Below are 15,197 nucleotides of genomic sequence, written 5' to 3'. Positions count from 1 at the left end.
GGTAATAACAATGGCTATTGAAGGAAGTAGTAATGAAGTTGTGATCCCATGAGTGTTTTATTATTGATAATTTGAAGTGTTAGTTAAGTGATTAATTAAGTAGTTAATTGTAGTTAATATTTAATCAACAATCTTAAGTGTTAGTGTCTTAACATTGAGAAGTAATCATACATTGGTGAGTGAGTTTAATTAGACAATAATTTAGTCTGAGTCTCTGTGGGAACGAACTAGAAAGTATTCTATATTACTTGCGAACGCGTATACTTGCGTGAATATTAGTGCATGATTTCACCCTAACAGGTTCTTATGAAGAACAAATCCGATTCTTTTGAAATGTTCAAAGAATATAACGCCGAAGTAGAAAAGAAAACAAGGGAAAAGTATAAAAGTTTTACGATCAGATCGTTGAGAACTATACTTAAACCTCAATTTCAAGAGTTTCTGAAGGAGTGTGATAGTGTATCATAACTTACTCCTTCTGGAACACCTCAATGGAATAGAGATTCTGAGAGGAGAAATTGTACCTTGTTGGATATAGTGCGATCGATGATGAGTCAAACGAATCTTCCATTCAGTTTCTAGGGTTATGCTCTAGAAACGCCTGCATATACACTTAACCAAGTTCCGACTAAAGCGGTTCAAAATACTCCGTATGAGATATAGAGTGATAAATGTCAAAGCATGTCATTTATGAAAATTTTGGGACGTGAAACGTTTGTAAAACGTTTAGCCTCTAACAAGCTTGGACGAAAATTAGATAGATGCTATTTTGTAGGATACCCAAGTGAGACTAGGGTATTGTTTTTATAATCCTTCCGGGAACAAAGTGTTTATTGCTCGGGCCGTTGTATTTTTTAAGGGAGAACTAATTTCTAAGAAAATCAGTGGAAGGATAATACATCTCGATGAAGATCGAGAACCACATGATACCATTGAACCAGAGTTGGAATAAGATCAGGATGTACATCAAAATGTTGAAAGTAATCATGTCCAAGAAACACAGGTTATTCGTAGATCTAGTAGGATTCACCATGAGCCCGGGAGGAATTATGAATTTCTTTTGACTCAGGATGGTGATGTGATGCTTACGGATAATGATAAGCCTCTCACCTACCAAGATGCTATGAACAGTTCAGACTCCAAGAGATGGCTAGAGGCCATGAAATCCGAGATGGAATCCATGTATCAAAATAAAGTATTGACTTTAGTTGATCCACTCGAAGGGGTAAAACCTATAGGGTGCAAGTGGATTTTCAAGAAGAAAACTGACATGGATGGTAAAGTACAGACCTATAAGACGCGACTAGTGGTAAAAGTTTCAGACTAATTCATAGTATAGACTATGATGAGACTTTTTCACCGGTTACTATGGTCAAGTCTATCAGGATTTTGTTAGCAATAGTTGCTTACTTTGACTGAGATTTGGCAAATGGATGTCAAAAGTGCTTTTTTATATGGGAGCCTTGAAGAGGATGTATATATGATAAAACCTGAGGGTTTTTTCGATCCAAAGTTTGCTAAGATAGTTTGTAAGTTGATTCTATCTATTTATAGATTGAAGCAAGCCTCAAGGATATGAATATTCATTTTAATGAAACAGTCACAGAGTTTGGCTTTATTTAAAATGAAGATGAACCATGTGTTTGCAAGAAGGTTAGTGGGAGCCATGTGACATTTCTATTATTATATGTAGATGACATATAACAAATAAGGAATGTCATACCTTCTTTACAGGCTGTTAAGACTTGGTTGAGAAGTAGTTTCTCGGTGAAAGACTTAAGCGATTCTACCTATATATTAGGGATCAATATCTATAGAGATAGATTGAAAAGATCAATTGACATGGTCAGAGTACATACATTGATAAAGTATTACATCATTTTATGATGCAAGAGACAAAGAAAGGATATGTTTCGATGTCTCATGGGATAGTGATCTCAAAAGATAATTGCCCCATAAATCATTAGATGATAATGGCCATTTTAGAAAGTTCCAGATGCGTCAGCAATTGGATCTACAATGTATGCAATGATATGTACTTGTCCTGATATTTTGTATGCTTTGAGCATGTCGATCAGATACCAGTCTAATCCAGGTGAGGGTCACTTGATAGTTTTCAAGAATATTCTTAAGTACTTAAAGAGGACTAAAGATTTATTTTTGGTGTATAGAGAAGATAGGGAACTAATTGTAAAGGGTTACACTGATACTAGTTTCTGAACGTAATTTTTTGGACAAACAAGGATGATTACAAGTTTATGCCTGTTTTGTGTTTTGTATAAATATAATTGATGTTATCTTGAATAGTTCACAGCAAGAACATTGATGATTCTATGGAAGCCGAATATATTGATAATTTTTTGAAACAAGGAGATATAAATGTAAAGTGCATAGTAATGATAGTATTGCAGACCCACTGACTAAGGCTTTGTCGAAGCAGAAGTATGATGGTCATACTAGTTCCCAGAGTATTAGATACATGGGTGATTGGCTCTAGTGCAAGTGGGAGATTGTTAGTGTTTGTGCCCTAGAGACAACACTATGATGTTTTAGTTTAAGACATTAGGATTATTAATGTTTATGTTCTATGGATTATTCTCTTTATAATTTATTAATTCTTAATTTACTGCGATATAAATGTTAGATTAATAAATGTCCTTGGAATATGATATGCAATTCTATATCTCTAAGTACGTGACTTAGAAATGAGATTATGAGAATAGTATCAATATTCCTAAAGATCCCTAGTCGTGTATTATTACTAAGGGACAATAATAATGCATTAAGACTGGTGTGTTTGTTGACTGATGATCACATCTCATTGATCATAGGTATAGTGATACTAAAGTAAAAAACACAGGCATATGTATATGTACATGGTGCTGGACAGACCCAATGTGAGATTCTACATGTCTGTTGTGTGATAAGTAATTCTCACAGTGATAATGATGTAATGGTCCTTAGACCTGAAGTCATTATATTTCTATACGAGAATTAATGTACATTGATTCCATTAAAAGTTATCCTTGACCGGATAATGATAAAAGTGGACATTGGGTATATTATGAATCGTATGAGAAATATGAATGATCTAGATGAGATTTAACCCTCCTATTTTAGGAGTGATATTATTGGCCTCTTGTGTGAGCTAGACTATGAAATGCGTGGCCACGCTCAAATGTTGATTTGATATGATAGTCTACTCATTGATCAAGGAAACTTGGATTAAACTATGATGAGGATGACACATTACATGCCTCTAGTTTAATCTATAATATTTGGTTAAAGGGATTATATTATATTATACATTATTCACGAAAGGTTTAATCGATCACTGATTCAATTTTTATTACTTGGGTAGCAATGATGTATTACTAGATGCCGCTCATTGTTTACGATTTTAAATTAAATATAAAATTCGTTGCCAATGTAATAATAACCTATAGGGTCACACACAAAGAATGCTTGAAGGATTATTTAATTTAAATTGGATTTAAATTAAATTAAAGTAATTTGAATTATTTATAATATTAAATAAGTTTGACTTAATTAATTAGATAAATAATGATATTAAAATTTACTAATATTAATTATGAAATTTATTTGTTAAATAATTAAGTGAGACTTAATTATAATACAAATAGGAATTTCGAATTAATGATAACTCCTAATTAGTTAAGAGTTATAATTTGTTTTTCTACTCTCTATATGATATCTCTTGTGTAGCTGATTTTTGGTGTGCAAAAATACTTTTACTAAAACCCTAGCCACCAAGAGAGAAGATGGAGAGAGCAAGAAGAAACGAGTTTGTGCTAGTACACATCCAATCCTTGAGTTCAAGCATTCATGTGGATACCGATAGAGCGTAGATCGCGAGAGCGGGATGCGTGGTGATTGAACAAGCTTTGGATCTCCATTAGTCAACCAATTGGTAAAGCTTCTTAAGGTAAATAATCTGATCTACGAATTAAATATATGTTTTTCGTATGGATCCTGCGGCGGGTTTCGAAAATTATGTTTTTTTTACGTTTTTAATTACTGTTTCCGTTGCGTTTATGTGGTCGAAACTCAACAATATGTAATATCATAAACTCTTGATGATTCATATCATTAGTTGGTGGTGATATTTGTAGCACTATAAAGTTCTGATAAATCTAGTAACAATTCTTGTTGATAGTTTTATCACTAGTTAATGGTGAGTTGCGTAGCACTACATACTTGAGTAAATTTTTGAAAATTTTTATTAATATTTTTATCACAAGATAGTGGTGAAGTTTTGATAATGGTGAGATATTTTACATTGCCTTTTCTCAAAAACTCACTAAGATCAAAATCGTGTGTGTAGCATAGTTGGACATAATTCAATTTCCATGGAGTCTAACAAGTAATAAGTTCTTTGTTGAATATCATAATTGGTAGTAGACTTAGTGGATAGTGAATCATTTTTTATTATGAGGTTTCATTTTTATCATTATTAACATTTAATGACAGCAAGCTCCCAAGTAATCAGAAGGAAGACAACTTAGACAATCTAGATGTTGAAGATCTTTCTGATGATGAAGATGAACCTGAGGTTTTTCCAAATGAAGATGTAAATCCAAATGATCTTTTCAATGATCACAATTTTGATTCAGACTCTGATGGGAATGGTCCTGAGACAAACAAAGATAGTCAAACTATTTCTGGAACTAGTTCTCAAGATTCAGATTCTGAAGGACGAATTGACAGTGATGATAGTGGAAGTGGTTCAGATGCAAGTAATGATAGTGGAAACTGAAAGAAGCACAGTCATACCATCTTTAGAACCAATCCATAAGCTTCAGATTCTATAGATCATGCTAATAACAACTCAGGGGAAGCAAAAGAGGAAGAACAATGATCCACTAGTAAGACTCAACATAATTCTGAAAATGCTGAGTCATCAAGAGCTAGTCTACCAGGACGTAAGAATAGTGTAAAAACCATCCTCGACACTTGATACTTGGTGTTTTCGATACGAGAGTAAATGCTATAGGATCAGAAGAAGAAGAAGAAGAACAAGGATCTACTAGTCAGACTCAACATAATTCTGGAAATTCTGAGTCATCAAGAGCTAGTCTACCAAGACGTAAGAATGGAGTAAAAACCATCCTTGGCATATAATACTCAGTAATTTTGATACTTGAGTAAAGGCTAGAAGATCAGAAGAAGAAGAACAAGGATCTACCAGTCAGACTCAACTTAATTCTGGAAATGCTGAGTCACCAAGAGCTAGTCTACCAAGACGTAAATAATGGAGTAAAGACCATCTTTGGCATGTGGTACTTAGTATTTCTAATACTGGAGTAAGGGCTAGAAGAGCTGTTGTAAACAATTGAATGGATTCTAGTTTTCTATCACAAATGGAACCAAAGGAAGCATTGAAGCTCTTGGAGATCCAGATTGAGAGTTTGCCATGCAAGATGAACTCAATCAGTTTGAAGATTAAATTTATGGAGGCTTGTTCCCAGATTCAAGAATAGATCACAATCTTTAATTAGTGAAGATCTTTCCAAGAATGAAAAGAAGCCTGAAGCTATTTCTGAATATAATAGGGGTTGATCCAGATCCAAATTCTGGTACAAGTTCAAGATTTATTCCCCTCAAAGCACCAAATATCATATTTGATTCAGCAACAACTCAAGGGGAGCAAAATAAGAAATATTCCATAAATTTAAGTTACTAACATGGGAAAGTAAGTTTACATATCTATTCATTATATATATCCATATTTGTAAACTTGTTTTGAAGCTAACTGATTACTATGTGTTACATGTTATATTCTAGTGGTAAGTAAGTTAGAATTTTTGATGCAATATATGAGTTGTTTGAATGTTTACATGCTATATGTTTACTCTGACAAAAATACTCATGATATTGATATTTATTTTAGCACACACATATCTTATTTTATTTGCACTCTGATTTTAGATCCTGTAATCTCCTTTATGATTCTATCATAACTCTGATTTATAGGTTTAGATTCCATGCAACTACATTGATTACTCTGATTATATTCTGTGTGATTATATCATGTTTTCTGAGTAATTCTGTATGATTTTTGAGTTTCAGACCCTAGGTAACTCTAAAAACAGATTCCTTGGTCACTCTGATTCTCTGTTTATGCTAGAATAACTCTATCTATCTTGTTCTAGAATAATATGCAACATAACCAGTGATAGTTGTGATATGTTTATATCAGCAGTAGTTTTAATTGGTTCAGTCTTATTTTGACTAATCAATTGGTGTATACTTGTTGGATACACTCTTGGCATAATTAATTAATTTTATGATTTATGTGTTGATCCTATATGTAACTCTGATGATCTTGCTATACTTATACTATGTTCTAGATATTAGATCCTGATACATGTCTTATACTCTGATTACCTTATGTAAGTCTTATAAGTTTGGAACAATGTTCACTCTCCTTTCCTCTATAGTATTGATCTGTATTGGACTAACTTTGAACTGTTTTGAGTTAAAGAGATTTGATTGAGTAGCATTGTCAAAGGAATCAGAAAGCATGATCATCTGAGACATCCTTCATGAATCCATAGTGTGGTAAGCAATGGTAATAGATCTATGGTTCTGAAATCACTCTGTTCTTGATCATGAAATTCTCTGATATTGTACTTCAGATGTTTGTGATCTTCAACACCCTTAGTGGTTTTAGAAACTGACTAAGAGCATGTCAAACCTCATAGGTTCTAACCCAAGTCATTAGAACCAAACACTTCTTAAACAGTATTCCATTACCTTACTTTGATACTTCCCCCATATTTGTTCTGGTTCACTTTATTTTCTTGAGATATCAACTTAGTGATCTGACAAAATTATCATTTAGTAATGGAGCTGTGTTGAGAATGAGGGAGATAGTGCCAAGAAGCACCACATATGGAAGGAAAGGTCAACCCTACAGCTCTGTCTCTCATAAAAAATGGAGTATTTATAACCTGAGACATCTGTAAGCCCATCTGTATTCTCTAAAAAGGATATAGAGCTGAAAAAGGTATATAAACAGTTACTAGGTGCATTCTCCCAATAGAATGTTATCTATTAAAAATTCTCCTGTCAGCCAGGGCATCTGTATGAAAGTCCTACCCCTTAGTTAAAATATTTCCAATGCACATGTGAGATTCACACACACAAGCAAGGTATTGACGCAGAAATCATTGTCAAACCATATCAAGGTCAATGGTAATAGGTTGAAATCCCGGATCATGTTCTACACTTTAACTCTGATCTTGAATGAGAACATATGATCCTGGTTGGTTACTTTGATAAGTCTTCACAGACTTTAGAAGAAATTTTTGACCCCTAATGGCATATGATTGATCATTGGTTATCTTCCAAAAATTCAAATCTAGAAATGATTTTGACTTAATCAAAATTTGCAGCTCATAAATAAGGACTTAAATATTATCTGATGAGTTTATGAGGTATACTTCTTCATGGAAGTTGAGGGATATCAGGAATTCTTCCACTTAAAAGAATCTTAATTTCCCCTCTCAGAAGGAACATTTCTGAATATCTTGACTGAGAGTTTCCTCCATCCTTGAAGGTGGAAGGCAACTTTTCTATAAAAAGGATTTTCTCGCATGAACACTTGGATGTTTGGAGTTTTGAGTGAGTGACACACTGTGAGACTGAGTGACCACTTGAGTGTAGAGTGGAGTGAAACACAATGTGAGATCACTAAACAGAAATCACACACTTGCACTGTGAGAAATAGTTACTAAATGATCTTTTCACTTGATTGGTTGATCCCAAGGTTCTACTCAGAATACATTTTCAAGGATTACTCAACTAAGGGGGAGATATTATAAAGAGATTATGGACTAATAGTCTTTCTGAAACTAAGAAGAGGGATTTTTAACTTTATTGTACTAAGGTAGGGATTCTTCATCTAAGGGGGAGAGATTATTGGGTTTCGGTTCTGGATTCCAAAATGTTTTCTATGTGCTTTATGGGAAGATCTGAAGATTATTGAAGACAGTGTTTGGAAGACGTATCTATCTACAACTTTACTAAGGGAGAGAAGAATTTGTTCTCTACTGAAGCTGAATGTGTGTAGAAGATGTGGTAGATATAAGATAGTATTATTTCCAAGTCCAGGATTGAAAGTTGAAATCTGATTGAAGATTTTTGGATAAGGTTAGTTAAGTTATCCTCCAAACTATTGCTTCTCCATTATTATTTGATCGTCAGGTGTAATAGTCAAATATGGGGAGATTGTTTAGCAAGATTGAAGCTGTATGTATAACTCAACAATACTGGTTTGGATAACTCAACATAGAACAAGGATTTTGAAATAATCTATGTTCCACTAGGATCAATACATATTGTTTATTGGGGATATATACAAATGGTTTTGTTAGTTGCAGTGAAAAAGACGTCAACAATGATCCGTATGAAGTTCATTAATATGTTCAGGCATCGGAGGAATAAGGTTGGAGTCATTCGAAGCAGTTATCAGAATCAGTGTGAAGACCTCAAGGATTCCTAGTGTAGTTGGTTATGTTTGGTAGAAGACTTAACAGTGGTTTGTACGTGTATAATACAAAGGCCTGAGAGCAAAACTAGTCGTCTGTGAACCAGACCCGTGCACTAGACGTTAATGATCCGTGAAAGGAAACGGAGTGTTATTTTTAGAGATTAAGTGATTTTTGTACTCGAGGAGTCTGAAAATTTTCTGAGGTACAAAATCCCGGAGATTAGAAGGCATGCAGATACAAATGACTACAGCCCGGGGACTTATTGGATTTATTTTTAATCAAGGACTGATTTCTTATTAAATGAATAAATGGAAATTAATTCATTTATTTATTTAATTTTATATCACAGTTGATTCTAAAATAAATAAACTAAAAATTGATTTTTATTTAAATGAAAAAATGAAACTCAAATCATTTCTTTATTTAATTTAATATCAATATTTAAGTTTTAAAAAATAAATTAATATTTGATACTTTAAAATAAATAAATAAATAAAATCTCTTTTATTTATTTATTTTAATATCAAATGTTTATTTTATTTAATTGCCACCCAGAACTCGGTGTGCAAAGAAAAATAAAACAGGAACATCATTTGAGCAAATAAGAGAACTGACAGCCTCTTCAATTGTCTGTGTACACAATTTAATTGTCTGGGTACACTTGCAAAACAGGGATCATTTGTGTCAATCTGAGGTGCAGCAAACACGCGGGACCCGCTGCTATTTAAGTAAAGAAACTGATAGCAGACAGTACAAACATCAAAGTAAGTAAACACAGAAATGAATGAAATGGAAGGTGTTGCCGACTACTTTTCTGCAGCGCATAAGGGCGCGTGTGGCTCAATCTCCTGGCATGCTTCTGTGCTTTCCGCGCGTGGACAGCACGATCCTCTACTGCGCCTATTGTCTGTTCGAACAGAAGAGCAAAATCAAGGCTGTTCTGTTTCTTTTGTACAACACAAATTCGAAGCAAATGAAGTACATTTGTGTATTTTATTTGTAACACATCGTTAAAAGAAATCAGCTGTTCCTTGTCAAGTTATTAAAATAAAAAGAAACACAAGTTGGTGAAATCAGAATGAGTCGCAAGTTGGACTACATTTTTTTATTCATTGCCGGTTGAGTGAAGAAAAGAAATCAAGACTTGTTTCTGTTGTACGTCACAAGTTGGCACCTGTTTTGTTTATTAATTTGAACAAAGCTGTTGATTTGTTTAGTTAAAAAAACAATCAAGTCGCCAGTTGACTCTTTTGTTTAAACGTCGCAAGTTGATGAATAAATAAACAGTCGCGGGTTGAACCAAAATTGTGGGTTGCAAGTTAATTTTCTGTGGTTGCAGGATACAATATACAAAACTGTAAATTCAAATGTGTGGATATTAAAGTGCCCCGTAGACTCCTTCTCTCTCCAACCTACCACTCTATATAATCAATCAGCAGCAAATTGGATCAGAATCATCTCCTCCATTTTTACAAAGTGCGAAGCTCTTGAAGTTTTATCTCAACACTCTTTAAAAGCTTGATTTTACAAGGAAAGGTCATGTCCAATTTGTTCCACACCATTTAAAGTCTTACAAACTTGTAACACTCATTATTTAAAACTCCCTTGATTGTATTTAATACCTTTTGATAAGAGCTTTAAATTCTTAGAGTGATTGATAATTATTGTTTTTGGTTCTCTCTATATTTGTTGCTTCGAATTATTTATATTCGGAGTTGTAAGCAACCCTTTATGGTTTAGTTTCTTAATAACAAGAATTATTCTGTAAATCTCCTTGTGTTTGTTTATTTCATTTTCGAGTTTTAATTTCCGTTGCAATTAATTTTAGAAAACTAAGAACATACATTCACCCCCTGTGATGACAAACACATAAACTAAAAATTAACACCGATCCCCCGGCAGCGGCACCAAAAACTTGTTAGGGCGAAAACACGCGCTAATATTCATGCAAGTATATGTGTGATAAGTGGATTTGGTATCCACTTGGAACGCTTTAATACAAGCTTAAATTGGTGTTTTGGACTCAAGTTGTTGGTATTTTGATGTTTTTGTGTTATTGCATTTAAGGTATCAGTTATATGAAGAAATGAGCTTTTAAAGGAAATATGATAAAAAGTGATCATATTTGGAAGCCAAGGGCATTGTCAAGTTGTAGAGAATCTCGTTAGCTTCGCGTGGGTAGTTGAATCGCCTAATTCTGACGAGTAGAACTCAAGTTATGGCCAAAACAAGATTCACCAGAAATTTTTCCAGACAGGAGCTGAGCGCCCGCCCAGAGAGCTAAGCGGCCGCCCGGAGAGCTGAGCGGCCGCCCAAGGCCCGGCTGGTCGCTGATTTCGCTGAAAAGCCTTTTTTAAGTGGAATTTGATGATTTTAAGGGTCCAGGTCCACTAGGGGCGTATATATACTTAAAAAACGGGGTTTCATCATCCGGGAAGATTGGGATACTAAGGAGAAGACCTAGAAGCATAAAACAACTCTGAAAAAGAAGATCTTATTTTCAACTTGTTATTCTTTGAATTAGTTGTAACTTTGGATGCTCGTTTTCATTCTTGTTGAACCTAGATCTCGTTTATTCGTACTTTAATTATTATTCAGTTTATTAAGACCTTGTTTATACCATGCTTTCATTGGAATCCATGGTGACGATGAGTTCGATTATGAGCTAATCTTTGTCATGGGGTTCTAGCGGATTTACTTATGGATTTCAATAGTTAATTATTTTGATATCTTGGTATGTGGTGATTGATTGATATCCAAGTATTGGTTGTGCGTATTCGTCTTATGTGCGTAGCTAACATATAAGATAGCGTGTTAATCTCTATTGAAGCGACAGTGAATATAGAGGTTTAGAACTTGCCATGCTAGCATAGGTTCATGTATGTGTATGCATGATTCGTACGTAACTCTAACCGTTATACTTGCCCTATGTAATTATTATGGATAACTTATGCTTAAACCGTTATGTTGTCAAATTCTATAGACATACAGGGTGTCAATATAATTGGTGCATATTCAGCTTCTATCTCATTTGTGGATGTCTGGTAGAATGGTACTCGTGCAACGAAAGTTGGCGTTTATCAGTTTCGTGTTATCTGATTAGTGTCATCACCATCACATGCTAAGGTTAAGAACAATAAGGTTATTGAATGAAGTAGTTATGAAGTTAGAATCCCATGTTTGTCATATATATTAATTCAACCTCAATTCTCTTAGTTAATGTTATTTAGTATAATCTCTTAGTTTAATAAAAACCCAATTTGTTATTGTCGTATCATTGAGCGATAACCATACATTGTTGCATAGGTGCATAAATTGAATTTAACCTAAACCAGTCTCTGTGGGAACGAATCTGATTTATATCTTATACTACTTGCGAACGCGTATACTTGCGTGAATATTAGCGCGTATTTTCGCCCTAACAAGTTTTTGGCGCCGCTGCCGGGGACTTAGTGTTAATTTTTAGTTTTTGTGCTTGTCACCAGTGGTCGTTAAAGTTCACTGACTCGGATTCTTTTACTTTCACGGTTTATTTGTTTGTGTTTCAGGTACTCATTACAATGGGAGATCCAGCAACACGAACGAAACCTTGACGGATTTTTCTCAACCCAAGATCAATGACATTCAATCTAGCATTGTCAGGCCAGCTATCACAGCTAATACCTTTGAGATCAAGCCTGACATAATTTAATGGGTAGAGACTTCAGTCCAGTTTGGGGGTTCTCCAACGGAAGATCCCAATACACACATTAGGGATTTTATAGAGATCTGCGACACCTTCAGGTTTAATGGTGTTTCTGAAGATGCTGTGAAGCTGAGACTATTCCCATTCTCTCTGAGGGACAAGGCTAAGAGCTGGTTACACTCTCTACCAGCTGGTTCGATTACTACTTGGGAAGATCTTGCTCAGAAGTTTCTTACTAAATTGTTTCTTATGGCGAAGACAGCTGCAATCAGGAATGCTCTTACTCAATTTGCGCAGCAATCAGGAGAATCTTTATATGAAGCTTAGGAGTGCTACAAGGAGATGCTTAGGAAGTGTCCTCATCATGGAATGCCTGATTGGATGATCATCAATTGTTTTAACAATGGGTTGGGAGCACAGTCCAAACCCATGCTCGATGCAGCAGCAGGTGGAGCATTATGGGCAAAGAGCTATGAGAAAGCTTATGATCTAACTGAACTGATGGCTGCTAATGAATATCAGTATCCAACCCAGAGATTGCCACATAGCAAGGTAGCAGGAGTTCTTGAGGTGGATACAGCTACGGCTATCACTGCTCAACTAAAGGCGTTGTCTATGAAGATCGATTCCCTGGCTAACTATGGTGTTAAGCAGATAATTAATGTTTGTGAGCTGTGTGCAGGTCCGCATGTGACAGAGTAATACGCTATATCTAGTGAATCAGCTCAGTTTATGAGCAATTTTCAGAGATCGCAGCAACCAGTTCCAGACACTTATCATCCTGACAACTGGAATCATCCTAACTTCAGCTGGAGCAACAATCAGAATGCGATGTAATAGCCGTTCCAGCAGTTTGGAAATAAGCTATTCAACCCTCCTGGTTTTTAGCAACAAATTACACCAAAACAACAACTCCAAATTCAACAACAAAATCATGATGCAGGTATATCTTCGAATGAAAAATCTGAATTGGAGGAGTTGAGGCTTATGTGCAAAAACCAGGCTCTTATATGCCAAAGCCAGGCTATTTCTATCAAGACTCTGGAGAACCAAATAGGGCAAATTGCTAATGCCTTATTAAATCGCCCACCAGGAACGCTTCCTAGTGATACAGAAACAAATCCAGGCAAGAGGGAAGTTAAAGAACAGGTGAACGCCATCACCTTGAGGTCTGGAAAGGTCGCAAGCCCCAATATTCAGCAAGACGAAGAGCCTGAAAAATCTCAAGTTTCAGAAAATGCAGTTGTGGCTGAAGAAGAAGTGCAAAAGGAAGTAGAGGTGGAACCAAGGAAGACTACTGTGGAACACACTCCTCCTGAGGGTAATATAGGTGAGAAACAGATCTATCCTCCACCTCCTTTTCCTAAGAGGCTGCAGAGGAAAAAGTTGGATAAGCAGTTTGAGAAGTTTTTGGAGGTGTTTAAGAAACTTCATATCAACATACCTTTCACTAAAACTCTTGAACAGATGCCTAGCTATGTGAGGTTTATGAAAGGTATTCTCTCTCATAAAGTGAAGCTCGATGACTTAGAGACCGTTGCTCTCACGGAGGAATGGAGTGTTGTGCTGTAACAGAAGTTGCCTCCAAAGCTTAAAGATCCTGGAAGCTTCACTATTCCTTGCACCATCAAAAACTTGTCGTTCGACAAATGTTTATGTGATTTAGGAGCTAACATCAATCTGATGCCCTTATCTATCTTCAAGAAGCTTAGTCTGCCTGATCCGAAACCAACATACATGTCATTGCAACTAGCTGACCGTTCCATCGCTTATCCATGAGGTATAGTGGAGGATGTCTTGGTCAAGGTAGATAAACTCATCTTTCCTACTGACTTTGTAATTCTTGATTTTGAGGAAGATAAGAAGATTCCCATTATCTTGGGAAGACCATTCTTGGCTATAGGCCGAACTATGATCAATGTGCAAAAAGAAGAGCTTTCGATGAAGGTTTACGATCAAAAGGTCACATTTAATGTGTTCAAGGAAATAAAGTTACCCACAGCTAAAGAGGAGTTTTTTAAAGTAGAACAACTGCAAGTTTTGAATGCACCTCCGTGGAAGAGGAAGTTGGATGTGCCATTCGATTCTCTTGGGTTAGCAGAGCTGAAAATTTCTCAGGAGCATTTTGAACCATTTATTCAAGAAGCTCCCACACTTGAGCTCAACCGAATGCCAGATCACTTGAGTTATTCATTCTTAGGTGCACCCCATGATAAGGGGTTAGGATATATTTTTGATGATATAGAGAGTGGCTGGACGGATCTATCAGTGCCTATAGAGGGTTCTTCTCATGCGCCATAGTTAGTTGATAGGACTGGTGTTAGTGATGAGCAGTACAGGTGAGTGACTAGGCATTTGGAGGCCATGCACGACATTCACCATCATTTTGCTGAAGATTTGACACACACTTTCGGTACTGTTATCCGAGACACTGGTGGCGAGGTTGATTGGCCACCTAATCCTCCACCCGACGAGGGTGACTCTCCCGATAATTAGGTATGCCTGAAATCCTTATTATTACCTTTAATGAGGACATTGAAAATTTTAAGCTTGGGGGTGATAATGTAAGGATTAGTAGTGTGTGTGTCCATATAGATTCATATAGATTCATATTGCATGTTTAGTTTTAGTTTATTCATATTTTTGCATGATTATTCATTTAGGACATATTTGTTTATTTTTATGTGATTTCATATAGTTGCATTTGCATGCATATTTAGAATGATTCCTTAAGATGAACTATGATATTTGGTAAGTTGATGTTGATTTCAGTGTGGTGATGACGAATAGAGGGATGTTTAAGTCTTAATGAATTGATTTACATGCCAGAAATAAATATTTTCACAAAGTCTTATAGGGTTGCTTTTGATCTAGATCATGATTATACTTGTTTGTTGTTGAGATATAATCACTTGGTTATATTTAGAATTTGTGATATTCTCGTAATGACGTAAAAATACTGATTTTTTTATCAGGAGAAAAACTTGGATTTCATT

At 35.3% G+C, this 15,197-nt stretch overlaps 1 non-coding gene across 1 annotated transcript; it reads right to left on the bottom strand.

The window, feature by feature from the left end:
• Window positions 1-12,465: 12,465 nt before the first annotated feature.
• Window positions 12,466-12,572, bottom strand: LOC141670168 (small nucleolar RNA R71). The gene has a single exon (XR_012554411.1). It is a non-coding gene; the product is annotated as a small nucleolar RNA R71 (small nucleolar RNA).
• Window positions 12,573-15,197: the final 2,625 nt, after the last annotated feature.

The sequence above is a fragment of the Apium graveolens genome, chromosome 6 (assembly GCF_009905375.1).
Source record: "Apium graveolens cultivar Ventura chromosome 6, ASM990537v1, whole genome shotgun sequence".
NCBI lineage: Eukaryota > Viridiplantae > Streptophyta > Magnoliopsida > Apiales > Apiaceae > Apium > Apium graveolens.
Note: the sequence above shows the minus strand (reverse complement) of the source record. Positions and strands in the feature narration are given on the sequence as shown.